The sequence below is a fragment of the Mustelus asterias genome, chromosome 12, assembly GCF_964213995.1.
Source record: "Mustelus asterias chromosome 12, sMusAst1.hap1.1, whole genome shotgun sequence".
Classification (NCBI taxonomy): domain Eukaryota; kingdom Metazoa; phylum Chordata; class Chondrichthyes; order Carcharhiniformes; family Triakidae; genus Mustelus; species Mustelus asterias.
In genome coordinates, this window is record NC_135812.1 from 74,697,861 (window position 1) to 74,721,835 (window position 23,975).

Here is a 23,975-nt window from a genome sequence, read left to right on the forward strand (position 1 = left end):
GTCCAATTCGGGTGCTCCAGCTAGTGAGGAGATAAATGCCAAGTGTCCGACAGCTCTCTGCCTGAGATCCATGTGGGGGGAGGTGGGTCCGACAGCTCTCTGCTTGAGATCCATGTGGGGGGAGGTGGGTCCGACGGTTCTGTGCTTGAGATCCATGTGGGGGGAGGTGGGTCCGACAGCTCTCTGCTTGAGATCCATGTGGGGGGAGGTGGGTCCGACGGCTCTCCGCTTGAAATCGGTGGCAAGGGGGTGGGGGAGAAAGGGGTCCAACGGCACTCTGCCTGAGGTCAGTGAGGGGGTAGGGGGTTCTGCTGCCACTCTGCCTGTGATCAGTGAGGGGGAAGGGGGAAGGGCCCACGATCGGTCTGGGTGGTGGGGGGTGGGGGGATAAGGGGGTCAGTAATGTTGTGGGGGTGGGGCAATATCTGTGGGGGCCAGGGGGAGGCATTATCCAGCCCGGAAGCGATGTGGCAGGGGAGCAGCATTCTATCATTTTTTTTCTGTGCATGTGCAGTTGGAGGTGCCGATCAGAGCTTCAGGGTTTTGGGCGTGTTAAGCCCTGCCCACAGGCTTGTGCAGCGCAATTCAGAATTGCTGATTTTTTTTGAGGCAAAGTGCGTACGAGGGCACCTGAGAACGGGTCTAAAAGTCGGACCTGAAACACTTCCAGCTTCAAGTCCGCCCAGCACTTAGAATCAAAATGGTAAAATAGGGCCCCAAGTGTTAGAAAAAGCAAGACAGTTTTAAGGGATTTATGTTTGTATTGGTAAACATTAGAAATAAGGCATAATTTTGATTGCATTTAGTTTCATTTTTCTTTGTCTGGAAGTGTAAAACCTTTAGTTAGATTAATGCAGGACAAAGTGTTTGTACGTGTGGGGTTGGTTTCAATCCATACATAAATCTACACATAAAGGGTGTAGATACGCAGAGGGACCTGGGTGTGCAAGTCCACAGATCCTTGAAGGTGACGTCACAGGTGGAGAAGGTGGTGAAGAAGGCATATGGCATGCTTGCCTTTATAGGACGGGGCATAGAGTATAAAAGTTGGGGTCTGATGTTGCAGATGTATAGAACGTTGGTTCAGCCGCATTTGGAATACTGCATCCAGTTCTGGTCGCCACACTACCAGAAGGACGTGGAGGCTTTGGAGAGAGTACAGAGGACGTTTACCAGGATGTTGCCTGGTATGGAGGGGCTTAGTTATGAGGAGAGATTGGGTAAACTGGGGTTGTTCTCCCTGGAAAGACGGAGGATGAGGGGAGACTTAATAGAGGTGTATAAAATTATGAAAGGCATAGCTAGGGTGAACGGTGGGAAGCTTTTCCCCAGGTCGGTGGTGACGTTCATGAGGGGTCATAGGTTCAAGGTGAAGCGGAGGAGGTTTAACACAGATATCAGAAGGACATATTTTACACAGAGGGTGGTGGGGGGCTGGAATGCGCTGCCAGGCAAGGTGGTGGAGGCGGAAACACTGGGAACGTTTAAGACTTATCTAGACAGCCATATGAGCGGAGTGGGAATGGAGGGATGCAAAAGAATGGTCTAGTTTGGACCAGGGAGCGGCGCGGGCTTGGAGGGCCGAAGGGCCTGTTCCTGTGCTGTATTGTTCTTTGTTCTTTGTACCCTTCTTAAATAACGGGACCACATTAGCTATCCTCCAATCCTCTGGGACCTCACCTGCGTCCAGTGACAAGACAAAGATTTGCGTCAGAGGCCCATCGATTTCATCTCTTGTCTCCCTGAGCAGCCTTGGATAGATTCCATCAGGCCCTGGGGATTTGCCAGTCTTTATATTCTCTAACAAACCTAACACTTCCTCCCTTGTAATGGAGATTTTCTCCAACGGTTCAACACTCCCCTCCGAGACACTCCCAGTCAACACATCCCTCTTCTTTGTGAATACCGACGCAAAGTATTCATTTAGGATTTGGGCGGCATGGTAGCACAGTGGTTAGCACTGCTGCTTCACAGCTCCAGGGTCCCGGGTTTGATTCCCGGCTCGGGTCACTGTCTGTGTGGAGTTTGCACATTCTCCTCGTGTCTGCGTGGGTTTCCTCCGGGTGCTCCGGTTTCCTCCCACAGTCCAAAGATGTGCGGGTTAGGTTGATTGGCCAGGTTAAAAATTGCCCCTTAGAGTCCTGAGATGCGTAGGTTAGAGGGATTAGCGGGTAAAATATGTGGGGGTAGAGCCTGGGTGGGATTGTGGTCGGTGCAGACGCAATGGGCCAAATGGCCTCCTTCTGCACTGTAGGGTTTCTATGATTTCTATGATCTTCCCTACTTCTTTGGGCTCCAAGCATAATTCCCCACTTTTGTCCCTGAGAGGTCCGATTTTTTCCCTGACAACCCTTTTGTTCCTAACGTATGAATAAAATGCCTTGGGATTCTCCTTAATCCTGTCTGCCAAGGACATTTCGTGACCCCTTTTTGCCCTTCTAATTCCCCGTTTGAGTTCTTTCCTACTTTCTTTGTACTCCTCCAGAGCTCCTTCTGTTTTTAGCTGCCTGGACCTAACATACGCCTCTCTTTTCTTTTTGACCAGTCCCTCAATTTCCCTGGTTATCCACGGTTCTCGAATCCTACCCTTCCTATCCTTCTTTTTTACAGGCACATGCCTGTCCTGCAGCCCTAACAACTGTTCCTTTAAAAGACTCCCACATGCCAGATGTGGATTTACCCTCAAACAGGCTCTCCCAATCAAGAGCTGCCAATTTCTGCCTAATCCGACTACAGTTAGCCTTCCCCCAATCCAACACCTTACCCTTGGGACACCACTCATCCTTTTCCATCACTATCCTAAAGCTAACAGAATTGTGGTCACTATTTTCCCTACTGAAACTTTGAAGACCTGACCGGGCTCATTCCCCAGTACTAGGTCCAGTATAGCCCCCTCTCTAGTCGGGCTATCTACATATTGTTCCAAAGAAACCTCCTGTACGCATTTTACAAATTCCTCCCCATTCAGAGTCCCAGCTCTCAGCGATTTCCAGTCGATACCAGGGAAATTGAAGTCTCCCACGACAACAACCCTATTTTTCCTGCACCTATCCAGTATCTCCTGACATATCTTCCACTTCCCTTGGACTGTTGGGGGGCCTGTAGTATACCCCCAACATAGTGACTGCGCCCTTCCTGTTTCTAAGCTCCACCCAGAGTGACTCGTTACACGACCCCTCTGAATTGTCCTCCCTCTGCATCACTGTAATATGCTCTCCAACTAATACTGCTACTCCCCCACCTCTTTTGGCCCCTCCTCTGTCTCGCCTAAAACACTTGTACCCTGGAATATTCAGCTGCCAGTCCTGTCCCTCTTTCAACCAAGTCTCTGTCACCGCAACCACATCCAAATTCCTCATGAGCGTTAAGGCCTTAAGTTCGTCTGTCTTACCTGCTACGCTCCTTGCATTGAAGTATAAGCACTCCAGACCTCCAGGCCCAGTGAGGTCATCCTCCCCCAGAGTGCTCTTCTTCTTTGCCAGCCTTGTCCCAGCCCCAAGCTCGTCCCCAGCCTCTACACTTGTAGACCTAATATTTTGATCCCCACCCCCCTGCCATACTAGTTTAAACCCCCCCGAACTGCACTAGCAAAACTCCCAGCCAGGATATTCGTGCCCTTCCAACTTAGTTGTGACCCGTCCTTCTTGTACAGGTGCCATCCTCTCCTGAAAACTTCCCATTGATCTAGGAAAATGAAGCTCTCCCTCCTGGACCACTCCTTTAGCCAAGCATTCAATTGTACTAACTCCCTATTCTTAGCCTCACTGGCACGAGGCATTGGGAGCAGCCCAGAGATGGCCACCCTGGAGGCCCTACTTTTTAGTCTATTTCCCAACTCCCTGAATTGCTCTCGTAGGATCCCCCTGCTCTTCCTATCTACGTCATTTGCACCAATGTGTACAATGACATCCGTTTCTTTATCTTCCCCTTTTAGGATGCCTCCTATCCGGTCGGTGACATCCATTACCCCAGCACCAGGTAGGCAGACTACCATCCTGGAGTCCCGTTCGCACCCACAGAATCGCCTGTCCGTGCCTCTAACCGACGCATCCCCCACCACTATTGCTCTCCTAACCCTTCTCTTTCCTTTCCGGGCCACAGAGCCTGACTCTGTGCCAGTGACCCTGTGGCTTACCCCTGGAGAGTCATCCTCCTCCACACTATCCAAAACAATATACTTCTTTTGGAGTGGGACAACCACAGGTGACCCCTCCACTAATTGCTCACTCCCCTCCCCCTCACACCTGTTGCCGAGCCCTTCCTATTATGACAGGGTGAGTGATGGTAGTGGGCCCGGAGACTTCCATCCTGAGCCCGCTGATTGTTTTGAAATTATATTAAAATGACCATGTAAATGGTCTTTGCACATCCCCACCAGTTTCCGGCGTGAAGCAGATGCTGCCGAAAATCTGGCGCTGGGAGACGCAAGTGGGGCGCGATCGCCCGCGCAAACCCCGTGAATTGGCCAATGCAAGAATCTCCCAGCTCGCTGCGCTAAAAAATTAGTAAGAGTTTTAACAACACCAGGTTAAAGTCCAACAGGTTTATTTGGTAGCAAATACCATTAGCTTTCGGAGCACTGCTTTGGAGGCATCTCCACATCATGACTAAAAAATTAGCACAGTGTAACGGGAGAATCGCAGCCCATGTATAAGGTTGTTTTAAAGGATTTATATTTGTATTGGTAAACATTAGAAATAATGTATAGTTTTAAGTGGCTTTTGTTTTGTTTTTGTTTGCCTGGAAGTGTGAAACCTATAGTTAGAATAATGCTGGACATGAAGGATTGGTGTAAAACTGGGACTGGATTCACTATTAACAGTGGATTGGAAGATTTGTTTAAAAGTATAATTTGGAAAATCTGGACTGGAGTTTAGACTGCAAACTCAGAATGGAAAGCATTACTTGGAAGAAGATTTTAAGGCATGTTTTTGTGAGTGGAATTTGCAAACTCTCACATGACACATGGAGGGATTCCGAGGAGAAATCCATCGACACTAACTTGGGTTCAGAGCGGAGTGCGTTTATTTGACAAGTCGCCTTGTGTGTTTGAAAGGGACTTTGCATGTTAATGAGGCCATTATAGTCTAAAATGTACTTGATAATCCGTGCTAATCTTAAAATGTGTATTTGCTAAAATATGGGGTGAGTAAAATAGTATTGTATAATAATCCAATTTTCCTGTTTAACTAATGTTTTTCTTCCTTATTATTAAAACTAATCAGTTGTCCAGTGATTCTGTTCCTCCACAATTTATAAAAAAAAGTGAAAGTTATGGGGTAGAACTTGAAACTGGGAGTGTTTCAGATTCGACTTTTAGACCTGTTCTCAGGCACCCCCATACGCACTCTGCCTGAAAAAAATATCAGCGATTCTGAATCGCGCTGCAGAAGCCAGTGGGTGGGGTTTAACGCACCTGAAACCCTACAGCTCCGATCAGCGCATGCAACTGCGTATGCACAGAAAAAAAATAATAGCATGCTGCTCCCCTGCCACATCCCTCCCAGGCTGGATAATGCCTTCCCCTGGACCCCACAGACATTGCCCCATCCCCCAACATTACTGGCACCCTATCCCCCCACCCCGCCACCCAGAGCGATCGTGGGCCCCTTTCCCCCTTTCCCCATGCCAATCTCAGGCAGAGTGGCAGCGGATCCCCATTCCCCCCCCCCCCACAGATCTCAGGCAGAGTGGCAGCAGACCCCCCTTCCTCCCCCATCGATACAGGCAGATGACAACTGATGTCAGATAGAATGGCAATGGACCCCTTTCACCCTCCCCACCGATCTGAAGCAGAGAGCTGTCGGACGCTCGGCACTTGCCTCCTCACCAACCCTTACTGATGGAGCGCCCGAATCGGACTTATATGGAGCATGTTCGTTTCACGCCGATTCTGGATGGGCGAACACGGTGGTAAAGGGGGAAGTGCCAGTAAAGTTGGGTGTGTAGCCAAGTAAGTCAATTTAAATGCACTCAAACGCATTTAAATGGCAGTCGTGCCAGTTTCAGGCGCAGCCCCGATCGTGGCCATTTTCAGGCCTTGGTAAAGGGGGAACTAGCGCGAAGGGTGGCGCGGATCGCGTTACTCACCACATGCCCGACTTTACCAAGTTTTCGTGCCCGGAAACGGGCGCAACGTGATGGTAAAAAGGGCCCTCTAAATGTCAAATTTGCATTAAGACAGGAGTAAATCATGCTGGATTTTTCAGCCGGATTTTCAAAGTGCATCACAGAGTGCCCTGGTGTGAATCTCGATAAAAATCAGTGGGTGGGGTCTCTTCCTGCCTGAGGGGCCGGCAGCATAGCACTGAGCAGGCCACTGCGCATGCATCGATCTGTCAGCTCCGAGATTGGCACAGGCACAGCAGCCCTGCACTGCCAGCCTCCCGATGGCTGGCAGCCCCGCGCCCCCCGTATCGGTGGCCAACAAACCCCCCACAGCCAATCGCTGGCTTCCTGGACTTGTCCAGACTAGACTCGACACCCCCCCTCCATGCCCACCCGGGCCGCCTCTATCTCCCTCCCCTTACCCCCACCTGGCAGCCCCAAACCACCCCCCCCCCACCCCTGCAGGCCGACCCCACACCGATGTCCAGCCCCGATCACTGGCCTCCCGCCCTCTGTCACCCAGCCCGAGTGCAGAGTGGCAGCGGGACCTCCCACCCCCACCGACCGTCCCCAGAGGCCCCGGTGGGCAGTGCCAAGGTTTCCCCAGGCATTGCCACTTTGCCCCTTGGGAGGCCAGGCTGGCACTGCAAAGTTGACAATTCTCAGAGGGCACCCCTCCCTTACCCTCGACCTCCTGGGGGGCTCCGAATGTCCCCCCTTCACTCCAGTGGGGTCGGGCCGCCAGTCCCCCACTAGTGGGGAGCTGTTGTAAACGCTCGGGAGTGAAACACTCCTGGCCGCTGGGGGGGTGAGGGGAGAGGCTACCGGACCCGGAGACTTCAGCCCCAGGCCCGCTAATAAGATGGAAATTCTAATTTAAATAATTTATTCAGCTCCGCGCTGATTTCTGGAAATCTGGTGGATGGAGACACACGAAGGCCATGACACCCAGCATGCTCGAGCAGCACAGTGGGCTGGAAGAATCGCCCCCAGGTCTGTTGAGCCAGTGTTCTCCTTGGGGTTGTTCTCCTTGGAAAGACGGAGAATGAGGGGAGATCTAATAGAGGTATACAAGATTATGAAGGGTATAGATAGGGTGAACAGTGGGAAGCTTTTTCCCAGGTCGGAGGTGACGATCACGAGGGGTCACGGGCTCAAGCTGAGAGGGGCGAAGTATAACTCAGACATCAGAGGGATGTTTTTTACACAGAGGGTGGTGGGGGCCTGGAATGCGCTGTCAAGTAGGGTGGTGGAGGCAGGCACGCTGACATCGTTTAAGACTTACCTGGATAGCCACATGAGCAGCCTGGGAATGGAGGGATACAAACGATTGGTCTAGTTGGACCAAGGAGCGGCACAGGCTTGGAGGGCCGAAGGGCCTGTTTCCTGTGCTGTACTGTTCTTTGTTCTTTGTTCTTTGTTCCATTCTGAGATCTTCCCACTCAGTTATAATAGCAACTAGGTTTGTAATACAAGACAATGGTAACAAGCAGAAATCTAACCCCAGAAGTCATAATTGAGGTGGGCACTTTCAGGGTGTCATGTGGGCACTGCCAGGGTATCATGTGGGCACTGCCAGGGTGTCATGTGGGCACTGCCAGGGTATCATGTGGGCACTGCCAGGGTGTCATGTGGGCACTGCCAGAGTGTCATGTGGACACTGCCAGGGTGTCATGTGGGCACTGCCAGGGTGTCATGTGGGCACTGCCCAGGTGCTAGGTGGCACAGCCAGATGGGCACTGCCCAGCCATGTCCCCAACCACCCAGGGACTTCAATGGCCTCCCCGGCGTGGCCAATAGTGGGGAGCAGTACTGATTATCGTTGGGCCCACGCTCCGCCCAAGCGTCAGAAGATCCCGGGAACTGGGAGAATCCGTTGTCGAACAAGCTAAGCATATTTAAATGCTACTTTAAATATGCTAATAGGCCTCGCACCCTTTCTGGGTGAGATCTGGTTTGCGCCAGTTGCAAGGAACCAGGATGGTTGCAAACCGTTTGGCGCTGAACACAAAATCCATTGTTAGGCCCGCACGCAGAGTTCTGGGATTGGCACGGCGGGACTGGAAAATCATTCTCAAATCCGAGCAAAGAGAGAATGGTGATTTTCACACTTTCAAAATAAGCCATATTCTGTCAGAACTTAGCCTCGGAGAATTTTTAAATTCAGCTGCAGATACTCACAGCAGGTGAGTGAGTATTCTCCTCTTTTGAAGATGTTGAATAAGCCAAATATCTTCCAATACCTCGCTCAAGTGACCCCTCGACTGTGAGCCCAGACAGTGAATTTAATGGGCCTTTGTTACTGTCAAAGTCAAATCAAAGCCACATTTCCCAGCAGCAGTCAGAATCAAAAATTACTTCCTCCATTCCCCCGTTTAAGATGCTAAGTCCCAGTTTAGTGCCTATAGTTATCTTAGACCAAGAGCCTCTATTGACCATAATCAGTTATACACTGTTGTCAGAAGGTCTTGTGGCAAACTGCGTGAGGGAGCAGAGATTGGACAGGTGTGAGACACAGTTTATGTCCTGCCCTTCTCATGGTGAGATCATGCCCTGATGTATGTGATTGCCTTCCCACGCTTACTCAGCCCATATGACACAAACCCACCCTCATGCTAACATCCCCCTGTGCTCAGTAAAGTGACTGCACAGAGAATCATAGAATCAAAGATTCCAGTACAGAAGGAGGCCATTCGGCCCATCGAGTCTGTACCGACCACAATCCTACCCAGGCCCTATTCCCATAACCCTCATTTACCCTGCTAATCCCCCTGACACTGGGGTCAATTTAGCATGGCCAATCAACCTAGCCCACATATCTTTGGACTGTGGGAGGAAACTGGATTACCTAGAGGAAACCCACGCAAACATGGAAAGAATGTGCAAACTCCACACAGACAGTGACCCGAGGCTGGATTTGAACCTGGGTCCCCGGCACTGTGAGGCAGCAATGCTAACCATTGTGCCACTCTGCTGCCCCCTGCCACTGCCCAAGCTGAAAAATGGCAATGCCCAGGGTGGACCTTGGCACTGTCCACCGGGCATTGGGCATGACCTCCATCATTACCACCTTGTGCCAAGGCAACACCATCTTTATAACCTTCGACCAGCAGTTCACCGGCATCAACAGACAGCTCTTCAGAATCCCAGTAATCTCCATGTATATTGTTTGGCAGGACATGTGTGTCTCAGGAAACGTGACCCACTCTCAGTCCAGGCCATCTCTGGAGAGTTCCTCACCCTTTTGGTGTGAAATGACAATGTGAATTGATGTTAGCCTGATATGCAGTGCACGGAGGGATATTGCTCTTAGCTATGGATCACAGTGCTCATTCACATATGTTCTCTACACACTTACAAGAGCTGCTTACATATACAAGCCTCAGTGCTGAGGGAGAGGTATACGCAATGTCTCACAACCTAATCCCCCTGACACTGCAGCATATGGCTTTGACCCTTCCCTTGCAGCTGAGTGTGGATGAGCCACGTTACTCAGCTTGCCAGAATGGAGCAGGTCATTGACATTCTTCCGGCACCCAATCTGCAAATGCTGAAGGTTTCCTGCTGTGCTCACCACAGCCTCGCTTTGTATCCAGGCCTTCTTGGTTGTTGAGGGTGGATTGCAATGGCCAGCAGGGTACTGGACTGACCTCCTCCCATTAACACCCGACGGTCCTGAGTAGAAAAGCAGGGGGCTGCTGGACCCACTCCCTTCCCACATCTCCTCTGTGTGACATTCTATGAATAAAAGGCGAAAAGGGCAATGAGCCACTCAGATTATAACGCTCTCTTTGTGAGCTTACACGCACTAATCATTTTCACCATATCATCAATGTTAGTGGCGTGCTGGAGATATTGGGCTGCACAAATACTTACTGCAATGTATGTAGTGGGTGTCACCCCAAGATAACATCATGTGCTCTGCGATCGCTGGTTTCCTCCCTCTTAGCCACACTGTTACGCTGTGACAGTATGCAGCTGTGAAAGACCCGATCAAGGGTCATAGAGTGGGCACATCCTGAGGGTGGGTAACAAGAGGGCAAGTGGATGGGTTAATGAGTGTGTCACTGTTCCTCATTCATCCACCCACTCAGTCTTGGCAGCTGACTACATGACTGCAATAAATATCTGTCACAAGTAGTGGTGGCAACAAGATGCCATCTCCAGCCTGTGTCTTGAGAATCCACTCCACGATTTCATTAAAATAAAAGCAAATTACTGCGGATGCTGGAATCTGAAACAAAATGAGAAAATGCTGGAAAATCTCAGCAGGTCTGACGGTACCTTTTTCATTTTTTTAAATTAGTGTCACAAGTAGGTTTACATTAACACTGCATTGAAGTTACTGTGAAAATCCCCTAGTCGCCACACTCCGGTGCCTGTTCGGGTACACTGAGGGAGAATTTAGCATGGCCAATGCACCTAACGTCTTTCTGACTGTGGGTGGAAACCGGAGCACCCGGAGGAAACCCATGCAGACAACGTGCATGTTCCACACAGAAAGTGATCCAAGCCGGGAATTGAACCTGAGTTCCTGGGGCTGCAAGGCAGCAGTGCTAACCACTGTGCCACCATGCTGCCCTCATCTGCGGAGAGAGAATAGAGCCAACATTTTGAGTCTGGATGATCCTTCATCAGAATTGAAGACAAAAACAAAAGGGATGAGATGATTTATACTGTAAGGGTGGTGGGGGGTAATTGACAAGAAGATGAATGCTGGTGATCATGGTTAAGGGTGCTGATAGCGGCCCCACCACCAAACATCAAGCCACTGTTTCCAGGGCTATCATTGATCTCATCAACTCCAGAGATCTTCCCTCCACAGCTTCCAACCTCCTAAAAGTCTCCCAATCCCAGACAGCCCGTTTCTACCTCCTTCCCAAGATCCACAAACAGGACTGCCCTGGTAGGCCATCATGTCAGCCTGTTCCTGCCCACTCCACTGAACTCATTTCCTCCTAACTTGATTCCGCTCTCTCTCTTCTTGTCCAGTCCCTTCCCACCTACATCCACGATTCCTCTGATGCCCTACGCCAGATCAACATCTTTCAGTTCCCCGGCCCAAACTGCCTCCTCTTCACCATGGATATCCAATCCCTCTACACCTCCATTCCCCACCGGGATGGCCTGAGAGCTCCTCGCTTCTTCCTCGAACAGAGGCCTGAACAATCCCCATCCACCACCACTCTGCTCCGTCTGGCTGAACTGGTTCTCTCACTCAACAATTTCTTCTTTAACTCATTTCACTTCCTCCTAAGAAAAGGCGTGGCTATGGGTATCCGCATGGATCCCAGTTAAGCCTGTCTCTTTATGGGTTATGTGGAGCATTCCCTGATCCAGCACTACTCCAGCCCCCTCCCACAACTCTTTCATCGGTACATCAACCACTGTTTCATGCTTCATGCTCTCGTCTGCACCTGGAAACATTTATCAATTTTGCTTCCAATTTCCACCCCTCTATCACCTTCACTTTCCTTGACCTCTCTGTCACCATTTCTGGTGATAGGCTGTCCACCAGTATCCATTACAAGCTCACCAACTCCCACAGTTAGCTTGACTAAAGCTCTTCACGCCCCTCACCCTGTAAGGACTCCATCCCATTCTCTCAATTCCTTCACCTCCACCGCATCTGTTCTGATGATGCCACTTTCCAAAATGGCGCTGTTGATATATCTTCCTTCTGGAGTCATCCATCCAGACTTCTGTGAGGAGGGAGTTCAGTGAAGAGGGAGTTCATCCATCCAGACACCCCACCCCCCTGGACCACATATAGGAAATTCGGGCAGCCACTTTTAGAAGTCAAGTTTGTGGATCGAGGAATTCTCCCAACTCGGATGAAAATCCAGACATCTACTAATGGTGTATGTTACATGTTTGGCCTACATTTCATTTTAAGCCTTCAGGATATCCAACTTGAAACGATGAGCAGAATTTTCCACTCTTGGAATGAAGTGTCGGGGTGGGTGGGTACTGCAGCATGTTTCCCAATAGTCGGAGTGACTGGAAACCGTGCCTGATTTTACGGGTGGAAGCTCATTAATTATGTATTGGGGAATATCATAGAATCAGAGAATCCCTACAGCGCAGGAGGAGGCCATTGTCGAGTCTGCACCGACAACAATCCTAACCAGGCCCTATCCCCATAATCCCACATATTTATCCTGACACTAAGGGGCAATTTAGCATGGCCAATCTGTCTAACCTGCCTATCTTTGGACCGTGGGAAGAAACCGGAGCGCCCGGAGGAAACCCACGCTGACACGAGGAGAACATGTAAACTCCACACAGATAGTCACCCGAGGCCACAATCGAACCTGGCTCTCTGCCGCTGTAAGGCAGCAGTGCTAACCACTGTGCCACCGGAGATTCTCTCTGAATCACGTAACTGATTCATCTGCCCCACCATTATCTAATAGGGTCAAAGGTCGAGGCACCACGTTTCACTCTCTCCAGCCTAGCTGTCTTCAGGAGACCGAATGAGATGGCTACAAACAAAAAGAAGAAGGTGCATTCAAGAATCGTAACAGCTCTCTCAATGCTTTGGTAAGAGGAGATTGTATTTATTAATTTCTATTTGCACTCAGTTCACCAGTTTTGTTTCGAATGTTATGTGCATTTAGATACAGAGCCTTTAGATTTGTCCTTTTATTATTTTTGTAACATCCAGTCTTACCTGCTGATTTACTCTTATATTTGTACTCGCCATCCCTTCCTGTCATAGTCTGTTTAACATTTCAATATTAGTACTATTATTTACCACATCTACCCAAATTTGACCCCTTGTCTCACTATTTATTTTAAAACCATCTCTATTTCCCTTGTTACGCAGCTCACTAGAACAGGCTGACACTTCTGCACTCCTGTCCCCTGAGTCCCCTTACCTTCCTCAGCTGTAGTCGCATCCTTCTATCTCTGACTACTTTCCAAATCAGAAGACCCTATCCTAAGGAATGTGATCACCTCTTGGTATTATGTTTGGAGGCCTGATACTGAAGGCTAATAAGGATCATGAGGTCAGTAGTAATAAATTAACTGAACAGTTTATTACATGTCTTTCTCCTAACACAGTCAGCACCAGACTGCCCAGGCAAACGCCATCCAAGGTGGGGCTTGAGTCCGGGTCACCTGGCTTGTTCTCTTAAAGGGGTATGCTCCAACATACATAACACCTGGTTTAAAGCATCCAGGTAAATCTCACCCTCCCTGATGTGTCGCAGTGTCTGCAGCTCAGCCTCCAGCTCAATGACTCTGAACCGAAGCTCCACAAGTCGCAGACACTTACTGTACACTTACCTGCCCTGGATAATATTGGTATCCAAGAGCTCCTACATGCTGCGGCCATGACACATCACCTGTCCTGCCATATTTATACACTTCAATTGATTTCTTGATTATTGATTCATTTATTTATTTTTTAAGAACTGATTTATCACAAAGTCCAGCACTATTTTAAACCTTAGGAATAGACTAGACTTTGGCCACATGCCCTGGAAACTCACTGAATAGTTAGCATATTCCCCCTATAGTAAAGCAAGAACAAATACCTACCTACAGAGTGACACAGTCAACAGAAACAAAGGAGTTCCTCCCTCCCCTCTTCAACAAACTCCCTCTGCACCGAACTCTGTCCTCAGTGAACTCCCTCTTCACTGAACTCCCTCCTCACCGAACTCCCTCCTCACTGGACTCCCTCCCTCCCCTCTTACCTGAACTCCCCCTCCGCTCATCACCGAACTCCCCCTTCCCTCCTCACCGAACTCCCCCTTCCCTCCTCACCGAACTCCCCCTTCCCTCCTCACCGAACTCCCCCTTCCCTCCTCACCAAACTCTCCCCTCCTCATTGAATTCCCTTCCTCCCCTCCTCACCAAACTCCCCCCTCCTCATTGAACTCCCTCCCTCCCCTCCTCACTGAGCTCCCCCTTCTCAATGAATTCCCTCAGCTCACCAAACTCTCATGCCCCATTGAGGTCATACTTCACAGGATACCCTTTGACCTGTTATCCATGCCAGTTGGAGAAAATACCTTTGAAGCCTTCATTGATGATCTGTCATATATGCAGCAGTTGTGCCTCCTTAATGGTTGCCTGCATTCCCAATTTTCACATTCTACATGGTGAAATGGAGTGACTGTTTTGTGAGGCCAATGACTCACACAGTCTCTCTCTAAATTGTTAAAAATGGCATGGGTTCCAATGGAATCTTCTCAAGGCGATCTTCCACTTTATCCTCATCCCCAACTTCATGTCGCTGCTTTGAGTGGAAGCAAGTTGAGGCTGTTTCATTAGACCATAAGACCATAAGACATAGGAACAGAATTTAGGCCACTTGGCCCATCGAGTCTGCTCCGCCATTCAATCATGGCTGATATTTTTCTCATCCCCATTCTCCTGCCTTTTCCCCATAACCCCTGATCCCCTTATTAATCAAGAACCTATCTATCTCGGTCTTAAAGACACTCAATGACCTGGCCTCCACAGCCTGCTGTGGCAAAGAGTTCCACAGATTCACCACTCTCTGGTTGAAGAAATTTCTCCTCATCTCTGTTTTAAAGGATCATCCCTTTAGCCTGATGTTGTGCCCTCTGGTTCTAGGTTTTCCTACTAGTGGAAACATCCTCTCCACATCCACTCTATCCAGGCCTCACAGTATCCTGTAAATTTCAATAAGATCCACCCTCATCCTTCTAAACTCAAACGAGTACAGACCCAGCGTCCTCAACTGTTCCTCATGCGACAAGCTCTTCATTCCAGGGATCATTCTTGTGAACCGCTTCTAGACCTTTTCCAAAGCCAGCACATCCTTCCTTAGATATGGGGCCCAAAACTGCTCACAATACTCCAAATGGGGGCTGACCAGAGCCTTATACAGCCTCAGAAGTACATCCCTGCTCTTGTATTCTCGCCCTCTCGACATGAATGCTAATGAATTGGGGCCCTTGTGAAGCCCACGGCTCCTCCCACACTGACTCTGACCTCTCCTATCCAGATTCTACAGCGGTTTCAATTCCTGACTCTACCATAACATCAATTCGACAAGATGGTGGTGCTTAGATTCTACTATGAGGCCAGCTTTGACTCTTCCCCCCATGAGTGTTAGTATCTTTTCAATCATCCTGGAACCCATGGTGTGCAGAGGTCCCTCCCGGTATTCCCCAGCCTCCCTCAATAATCATGGATCCCATTGTCATTGTGTCAATATTCCAACTGAACCCATGTCTGTAGATGTCCCCATGCCCACTGTGGACCTCACCCCTCCCCATGTCGAGACTGTGTGCACGGCTGCCAACAGAGGAGACCACCCTCCACCCCACCCCCAGGGAAAGTTTCATATACCCTTCTCTGTATTATTTACAGGCTGAAGTTGCCTCCTCAAACCCTGACCATTCCATCTGTAGCCCAGTGCTAAGACAGACAAAACCATGACCAGCGACAGTAAAACCAAGGCCACACCCTGCACCTTATCCCAACTGAGCACACAGCCGTTGCCCCTCCCTAGAGCAGGACAATGACAGGCAAGCCAAGGATAGCCCTGTTGCATGGCCTGCAAAACACTGGGACAGACCTCACTCTGGCACCCTCACTACTTGGTGCCAGATCAAGGACTATAACTGTCTTTCTCTTTGCTCTCCCATTCCTTCCTGACTGCTGACAACATGGAGTTCCTCCTCCTCTCCCCTCCCACAATTCTATATGAGAAATCCTTTCCCCTCTCCTATCTCCATGAGTCTCTGTGCAAGCCACGCCCTCTGGTGCCACATTAACACAGCTCCCCTCATATCCCTGAGTCTGTGAGCTTTCCCTCCAATTCAGGTAGTTCTGCTCCCATCATTCAGGGGATATTGGTGTCACTGGCCGGGCCAGCATTTATTGCCCATCCCTAATTGCTCTTGAACTAAGTGACATGATAGGCCATTTCAGAGGGCATTTAAGTGTCAACAACATTGCTGTGGCTCTGGAACCACATGTCGGTCAGACAAGGTAAGGACGGCAGATTTCCTTCCCTAAAGGGCATCAGTGAACCAGATGGATTTTTACAACAATTGACAAAGGTTTCATGGTCATCATCAGATTTTTACTGAATTCAAATTTCACCATCTGCCTTGGTGGGATTTGAACCTGGGCCCCCAGAGCATTGTCCTGGGTATCTCGATTACGGGTCCAGTGACAATAACACTGCAACATTCCACCCCCTACTGTGTCTGAGTTCCTGGCTTTCAGGTTGGATTCCAGCTTCCCCCGCCTTGGTCTTGCCTTTGTCTGCCATCAATGCCAGGCACATCATCAATGCCAGGGACAGTGCCAGGATTCCAGAGGGCAGTATCAGGGTACTTACTGCCCAGGTATGTCCCTCTCCCCCCAGGGACTATACTTACCTGTGAGCCCCCTGGCGGGTTCCCCTTGCCTGGTTCATGGTTTGAAAAACCTGTTTCAAACCTTGCTGACATGATGTTGAATATGGTTGCCATCACAAAGGAGAAAGTGCTAGAGAAACTAAAAGGTCTGAAAATTGATAAATCTCCGGGCCCAGATGGGCTACATCCTAGAGTTCTAAAGGAGATAGCTGAAGAAATAGTGGAGGCGTTAGTTATGATCTTTCAAAAGTCACTGGAGTCAGGGAAAGTCCCAGAGGATTGGAAAATCGCTGTTGTAACCCCACTGTTCAAGAAGGGAACAAGAAAAAAGATGGAAAATTATAGGCCAATTAGCCTAACCTCAGTTGTTGGCAAAATTCTAGAATCCATCGTTAAGGATGAGATTTCTAAATTCTTGGAAGTGCAGGGTCGGATTAAGACAAGTCAGCATGGATTTAGTAAGGGGAGGTCGTGCCTGACAAACCTGTTAGAGTTCTTTGAAGAGATAACAAATAGGTTAGACCAAGGAGAGCCAATGGATGTTATCTATCTTGACTTCCAAAAGGCCTTTGACAAGGTGCCTCACGGGAGACTGCTGAGTAAAATAAGGGCCCATGGTATTCGAGGCAAGGTACTAACATGGATTGACGATTGGCTGTCAGACAGAAGGCAGAGAGTTGGGATAAAAGGTTCTTTCTCAGAATGGCAACCGGTGACAAGTGGTGTCCCGCAGGGTTCAGTGTTGGGGCCACAGCTGTTCTCTTTATATATTAACGATCTAGATGACGGGACTGGGAGCATTCTGGCCAAGTTTGCCGATGATACAAAGATAGGTGGAGGGGCAGGTAGTATTGAGGAGGTGGGGAGGCTGCAGAAAGATTTAGACAGTTTAGGAGAGTGGTCCAAGAAGTGGCTGATGAAATTCAACGTGGGCAAGTGCGAGGTCGTACACTTTGGAAAAAAGAATAGAGGCATGGACTATTTTCTAAACGGTGACAAAATTCATAATGCTAAAGTGCAAAGGGACTTGGGAGTCCTAGTCCAGGATTCTCTAAAGGTAAACTTGCAGGTTGAGTCCGTAATTAAGAAAGCAAATGTAATGTTGTCATTTATCTCAAGAGGCTTGGAATACAAAAGCAGGGATGTACTTCTGAGGCTTTATAAAGCACTGGTTAGGCCCCATTTGGAGTACTGTGAGCAATTTTGGGCCCCACACCTCAGGAAGGACATACTGGCACTGGAGCGGGTCCAGCGGAGATTCACACGGATGATCCCAGGAATGGTAGGCCTGACATACGATGAACGTCTGAGGATCGTGGGATTATATTCATTGGAGTTTAGGAGGTTGAGGGGAGATCTGATAGAAACTTACAAGATAATGAACGGCTTAGATAGGATGGACGTAGGGAAGTTGTTTCCATTAACAGGGGAGACTAGGACGCGGGGGCACAGCCTTAGAATAAAAGGGAGTCACTTTAGAACAGAGATGAGGAGAAATTTCTTCAGCCAGAGAGTGGTGGGTCTGTGGAATTCATTGCCACAGAGGGCTGTGGAGGCCGAGACGTTGAGCGTCTTCAAGACAGAAATTGATAAATTCTTGATTTCTCGAGGAATTAAGGGCTATGGGGAGAGAGCGGGTAAATGGAGTTGAAATCAACCATGATTGAATGGTGGAGTGGACTCGATGGGCCGAATGGCCTTACTTCCGCTCCTATGTCTTATGGTCTTATGGTCTTATGTCATGTCGGCGAGGGGGGAATTCCCAGTGTGGGGGGCATTACAGTAGGGATGAATGCAGATGATATTTAAATGTATTGAAATAAGGTTCCTGACCTTCCTGGGTGGGAACCTCATTCTGTCATTGGTGGGGGAAGGGTGGTAAAAATGAGAATCCGAGATCTCACCAGCAAGATTCTGTTTTGGACTCTCATGGGAATTTGTGCTTGTGGCAAAGATGAACGCAAAATCACCCCCCCCACCATAGGAGAAAATTCAGCATGCCATTGTGCTAAATGATTTGGCCATCATTAGGGTGGCACAGTGATCAGCACTGCTGCCTCACAATTCCAGGGACCCGGGTTCAATTCCAGCCTTGGGTCACTGTCTGTCTGGGATTTGCATATTCTCCCCGTGTCTGCATGGGTTTCCTCCGGGTGCTCCGCTTCCCTCCCACACTCCAAAGGTGTGCAGGTTAAGTGGATTGGTCGTGCTGAATTGCTCCTTAGTGTCCCAAGATGTGCAGGTTAGGTGGATTAGCTATGGGAAATGTGTGGGGTTATGGGGATGGGACAGGAGAGAGGACCTGGGTAAGATACTCTGGCAGAGAGTTGGTGCAGACTTAATGAGCGCTGAATGGCCTCTTCTGCACTGTCGGGATTCTATTCTAAATTCTATTCTATTCAAAATGAATGAAGCCTAGTAATATAGATTGAGTTGTGTAGTGTACAGTTTTTTTTAGTTTTTAGTTTTATTTAGTAGTGTTACAAGTAGGCTTACATTAACACTGCAATGAAGTTACTGGAAAATCCCCTAGTCGCCACACTCTGGTGCCTGTTCGGGTACACTGAGGGAGAATTTAGCATGGCCAATCCACCTAACCAGCATGTCTTTCAGACTGTGGGAGGAAACCGGAGCACTGGGAGGAAACCCACGTAGACACAGGGAGAATGTGCAGACCCCTCACAGAGAGTGACCCAAGCCAGGAATCGAACCCCAGTCCCTGGTGCTATGAGGTGGCAGTAACCGCTGTGCCACCATGCTGTATTAGGCAGGAACAAAATAGTATATTCCAGAGAGGGTGAGTACGAGTTAAAAGTGCAATCAGAATACTGTCATGGGTAACACCCAGAATGACCGGACTCTGGGAGTTGAACCATGGAGGGAAGCAGCAAAGAAAACATGGGTGGATCAAATAAAAAGAGTAACTCTGGAGTGTGGCTGAACAGGGATGTCATCCAGGCACAATGTTTTCTATCTTTTTTAGTTGTCTGCTTAAGTAAACACATGCAGACTCAAAACATATGCCTTCCAGACAGCAGCATTCAGAGTAGAGACCGCGAATAAGAGGCACGATTCTCAACTCCAATGGAAGCATTCCTCCCTATAAATCAGTAATGTGCTACAGCTGTGCTGAGAGACACACTGAGCAAAGGGAACACAGCACTAATGCCTGGAATACACCATTACCGTCCCAACGTGTGCAGCTTCTCCCAGTTCATGAATAATGTAAACTCATTGACTGAATGTACTAGGAGGAGCTGCAATTTTTTTATATTTACTCGTTCACAGCATGTGGACCTCGCTGTCAAGGCCAACGTTCACTGCCCATTCCCAGCAAGAAGTCTCACAACACCAGGTTAATGCCGGCATCTCCACATTGATGCGCTATCAATAAGGTGAAAGACTACCAGTGTGCCAATACAAGTGTAGGCTTTTATTCACAACAGAATCAGGAGCAGATCCCAACAAATAACCAACCTGGACTGAACAAGGGGGAGGAGACAGCCACCTTTATACTAGGTGCCGAGGGGAGGAACCAAACTGGAAGGGGATGTGTCCGGGTATGACAAGCACACACAACGGTGGTCCATATAGGACAAAGGCACAACTGAGGTCCACCACACACATCATTCCCAGTAATCCTTGAGAGGTTGGTGAGCCACCCACTTGAACTGTCGCAATCTGTTATGCAATGCTTTGTGATACAGCTCAGTCACTTGCCATTTCGGAGGGTGGTTAGGGGCCAACTGCCTTGTGAGTCTGGAGTCACGTGTAGGCCAGACCAGGTAAGGATGGCTGATTTCCTTCCCTAAAGGACATTAGCAAATCCATTGGGTCTTTACAACAATCTGGTCATTTCATGTTCATTGTTAGCGAGGTAAGCTTTTTATCCAAAATTGATTTAAGTCACTCAATTTAAATTCCACAACTGCTGCGGTGGATTTAAACTCATGCTGTAGTCAGCAATCAAACTGGGTAAATAGTGTTAGTGTGTTATAATTGTTCGATTATCAGTTCTTTTATCAATCTGTTTTACAAGGTCATTTTAATTTCCTCATTCTGCACCTTGAACATCAAGAAGAAGGCCGTTCAGCCCATTGAGTCTGCACCGACAACAATCCAACCTAGGCCCTAGCCCCGTAACCCGACATATTTACCCTGCTAATCCCTTTAACCTATGTATCCCAGGACACTAAGGGGCAATTTAGTATAGCCAATCCACGTAACCTGCACACCTTTGGACTGTGGGAGGAAACCAGAGCACCCGGAGGAAACCCACGTTATCACCATTAACACCAAAGGAATTTTTTTTCCATCCCGCTGCAATGAACGGCGTTTTGGCTGGGCACCAAATTCTCTGTGCCATGAACGGCTGGTACGATCATGCCCCAAATATCTATTCAAGGAGTTGCTTGTTCTTTACTAGAAAGTCTTCTCTTTTTGAAGAGGTTTTCTATGACTAATTCGTGCAGCCACGTAAGGCAGAAAATGTCCAATTGGTCGCATTTTGGTCAATATTTTTGTCCAATTTATTTTTTGAATCGATTATTGCAGGGTGTACAGTGAAATGTTAAAACTGGATTGATTCAAACTGCTCCCATACGTGGAAACTTGTTGAGGCATTGGCAGGTCTCAACTGGCAGCTGAAGAGACAGTGGGAGACCCACGCTGCTCCTTTTTGGGAAGACCCAGCAAACCACAAGCCAGTCCGACCATGGCGAGGATGTCAACGGGCCTTCCACCAGGATCAAGACCTATGGAGTGCAGGTCCCATCTAGCAAGAACTACTGGCCAGTTGGAGGCTCATTGGCACTCAGCAACATCACTGAGGGGGGTGTGGCTTTTGCTGGAAAGACCAGCACCGGAGTCCTAGAAAGTGGTCATTAATTGGCCACTGAAGGGCCTCAATTGGCAGCATGGCAGGAAGGTTGACTCTGGGCCTTTCCACCCAGAATTTAATTCTGGTGGAGATGGGAAGTTCCCATCCCGCCTAATTCCATGGCCTTCCCGCCTCTAATGTTGCCACCAAAGAGAGTAGATAATTCTGCCTTAAATATCCCAAAGCAGTCAGGCATCAAAATGAACTTCACTGATGCCACCAAGGGAGAGGTGTCTCCTATACTGAGCTAATAGCACCTTGTCTAAATCTGCAGCATCAAGATAAAGAGTTAGCAGAGACAGAGAGACTGGAATCCTGTAACTAGATAGATTCTGAAGATGAGCGGTGACAATACTGTAAATTATGTGTCATCTGTGCCAGTTGTCAGCTCTTTTCTCTCCTTACAGATGCTACCCGGCCTGCTGAGATTTTCCAGCATTTTCCTTTTGGTTTCAGATTCCAGCAACCGCAGTAATTTGCTTTTAACACAAGAATATTTATGTTTTTCTTAAGACCAACTTAATTTCATTTAATTTTAACCACATGGAGTGGAGTGGAGTGTTGCAATTCACTCAAGGAACTGTGACAACATATTCCCCAGTGTAAGTGCGGGCAGTGAGGAAGCACTCAATGTTATACTCTGATTTAATAAACATCGACACCCTGCAGAAAATAGAGTTACAAATGAAGGTTATAAACCTGCATCTTGGCAATAAACGCGTGAACGCAATGTGTTTCCTGCAAACACTGTGAGGTTCCCAGATGCAAAAACAAGTAGTCTGTCATCCCGTCCGAGGTAATTAGGACGGCCCTGTTTCCACAATTCTGTTCCATGTCGATATAAACACACATGCTCAGCGTTCCACACCTAATTCCTGTCTCACCGCCCACCATCATAACAGAAATCCCTCAGTGAACGTTAGACTCATTCACACCCATCACAATGATCGAGGGGGGAAGAGGGAAGTCATTTATCTCAAAAGGGAAACAGGCATCCGACACTGTCACTATGAAAATTCTTGCCTCGCGACCTGGTGGGCGTGAGTTTGTTTCACTGTCTAACATTCAAACCTATCATTGCTAACAAACATCATTCATCATTGGCCCATTGGTTGCACCTCATCACAGGAGCCTCACACCATGAGAATGAGTAGATCTCAAATTTAAATGCTATTATTGCATGGACACTGATGCCATTGAAACTGGATCTGTATAAGCTTTAAGACTGAGAGGGTCTGCTGAAAGTTTAAGACCTTTTCTCCAGGTATGTGCGAGTCAGAATTTCAAACATATATGGAAAAGTGACAGAAAGTGGGAATGTGCTGCCAATCAGCATCGGTCTCTATGGAAAAGGGAGGGGCTGTATTAATGAGGTTCCGTAATAAATTCAGTTTGGACCAGTTCCAACGTTCCATGAGCCCATACAAATGGGTAAATTTCTAAATCTGTGACAGAAATAGATCAGAGAAATCTGGTGTAGAATTTCAACTCTGTCAAAAAATACCTCAAATGGAAAGCTGGAAAGACCAGAATGCAAAGGAAGTAGTCTCTGTAACGCAAGTAAGATAACCCACTGAAATGGTTTGATGTTTGTTATTTCAAGGTCCATTATCTTCATGAGATTTCCCAACCATAATCTGTTTCAGTGTTTTGTTTTCAGGGTAGTCTTCTATGCAGCAACAATCACCTCGCTTCTGATTCATTCTTTGAATGTGAAGTGTTTTGAGCTGTTTCCGGGAGAGATAAAGAGTGTGACATTTTTTAAAAACTCTAAATGTTATGGAAAGCAAGCCTTGCGGCAATCGTTGTTCTGAAAGCTGCCATTGCCAGTCCAGGTGGGTTTGACCTATGACCTCCAGGCCTTGACCTGAACCATCAGCCCCAACATCCAGGCTTCCCGATCCCTGACCTACCTCCAATCCAACACTGATCACCATCCCTGACCTCAGACTGTTGCCATCCTGAGACCCCCGTTACTCCCTTCCTTGAGACCCCCATCACAATTGTCAAACCTCCCCCACCCCTCATCGTTCCCTCGCTGAGGCCTGATTGCTGCCACCCTCAAGCCCTGTGGTTGCGACCCCATCAATTGAACAATTAACTGTGGACGCACCCAAATCACTCCACCGATAAATTCTACTTAATCCTAGCCCCAACCTAAGGTCAAGTAAAGAACCTAATTATATGGATTAAAATGGTTTATTGACAGAAGCGTCTAAGTAAATTACATTTTAATAACACATTTTATTCTCCATCAAGTACAATTACTTAGTCACACTGTTTTTGTGCTTGTGTGTATGTGTGTCTGTGTGGGTGTGTGTCTGTGTGTGGGCATGTATGCAAATACAAACAGTCCCAGAGAAAGAAGAACAAAGAAAGTTAATGGATGAATAATGGGATTCGGCAGTCACTAAGTTACAGCTGCTTTTTGCCCTTTTCTCCTTTTTGCAAAGAACTGGCACTCCAATATCTCCAGTGAAATAACCATTCTTCATGTAAGATCCCACACACTGAGTGTCACCAGATATTTCATTATAAGGGCATAATAACCGAGCTGTAGGTTTAGATAAAATTCCACTGTGCCAACAACTCACAAAAAAATGCTAAACATGTTTATGCACCTGCCTTAACCATTA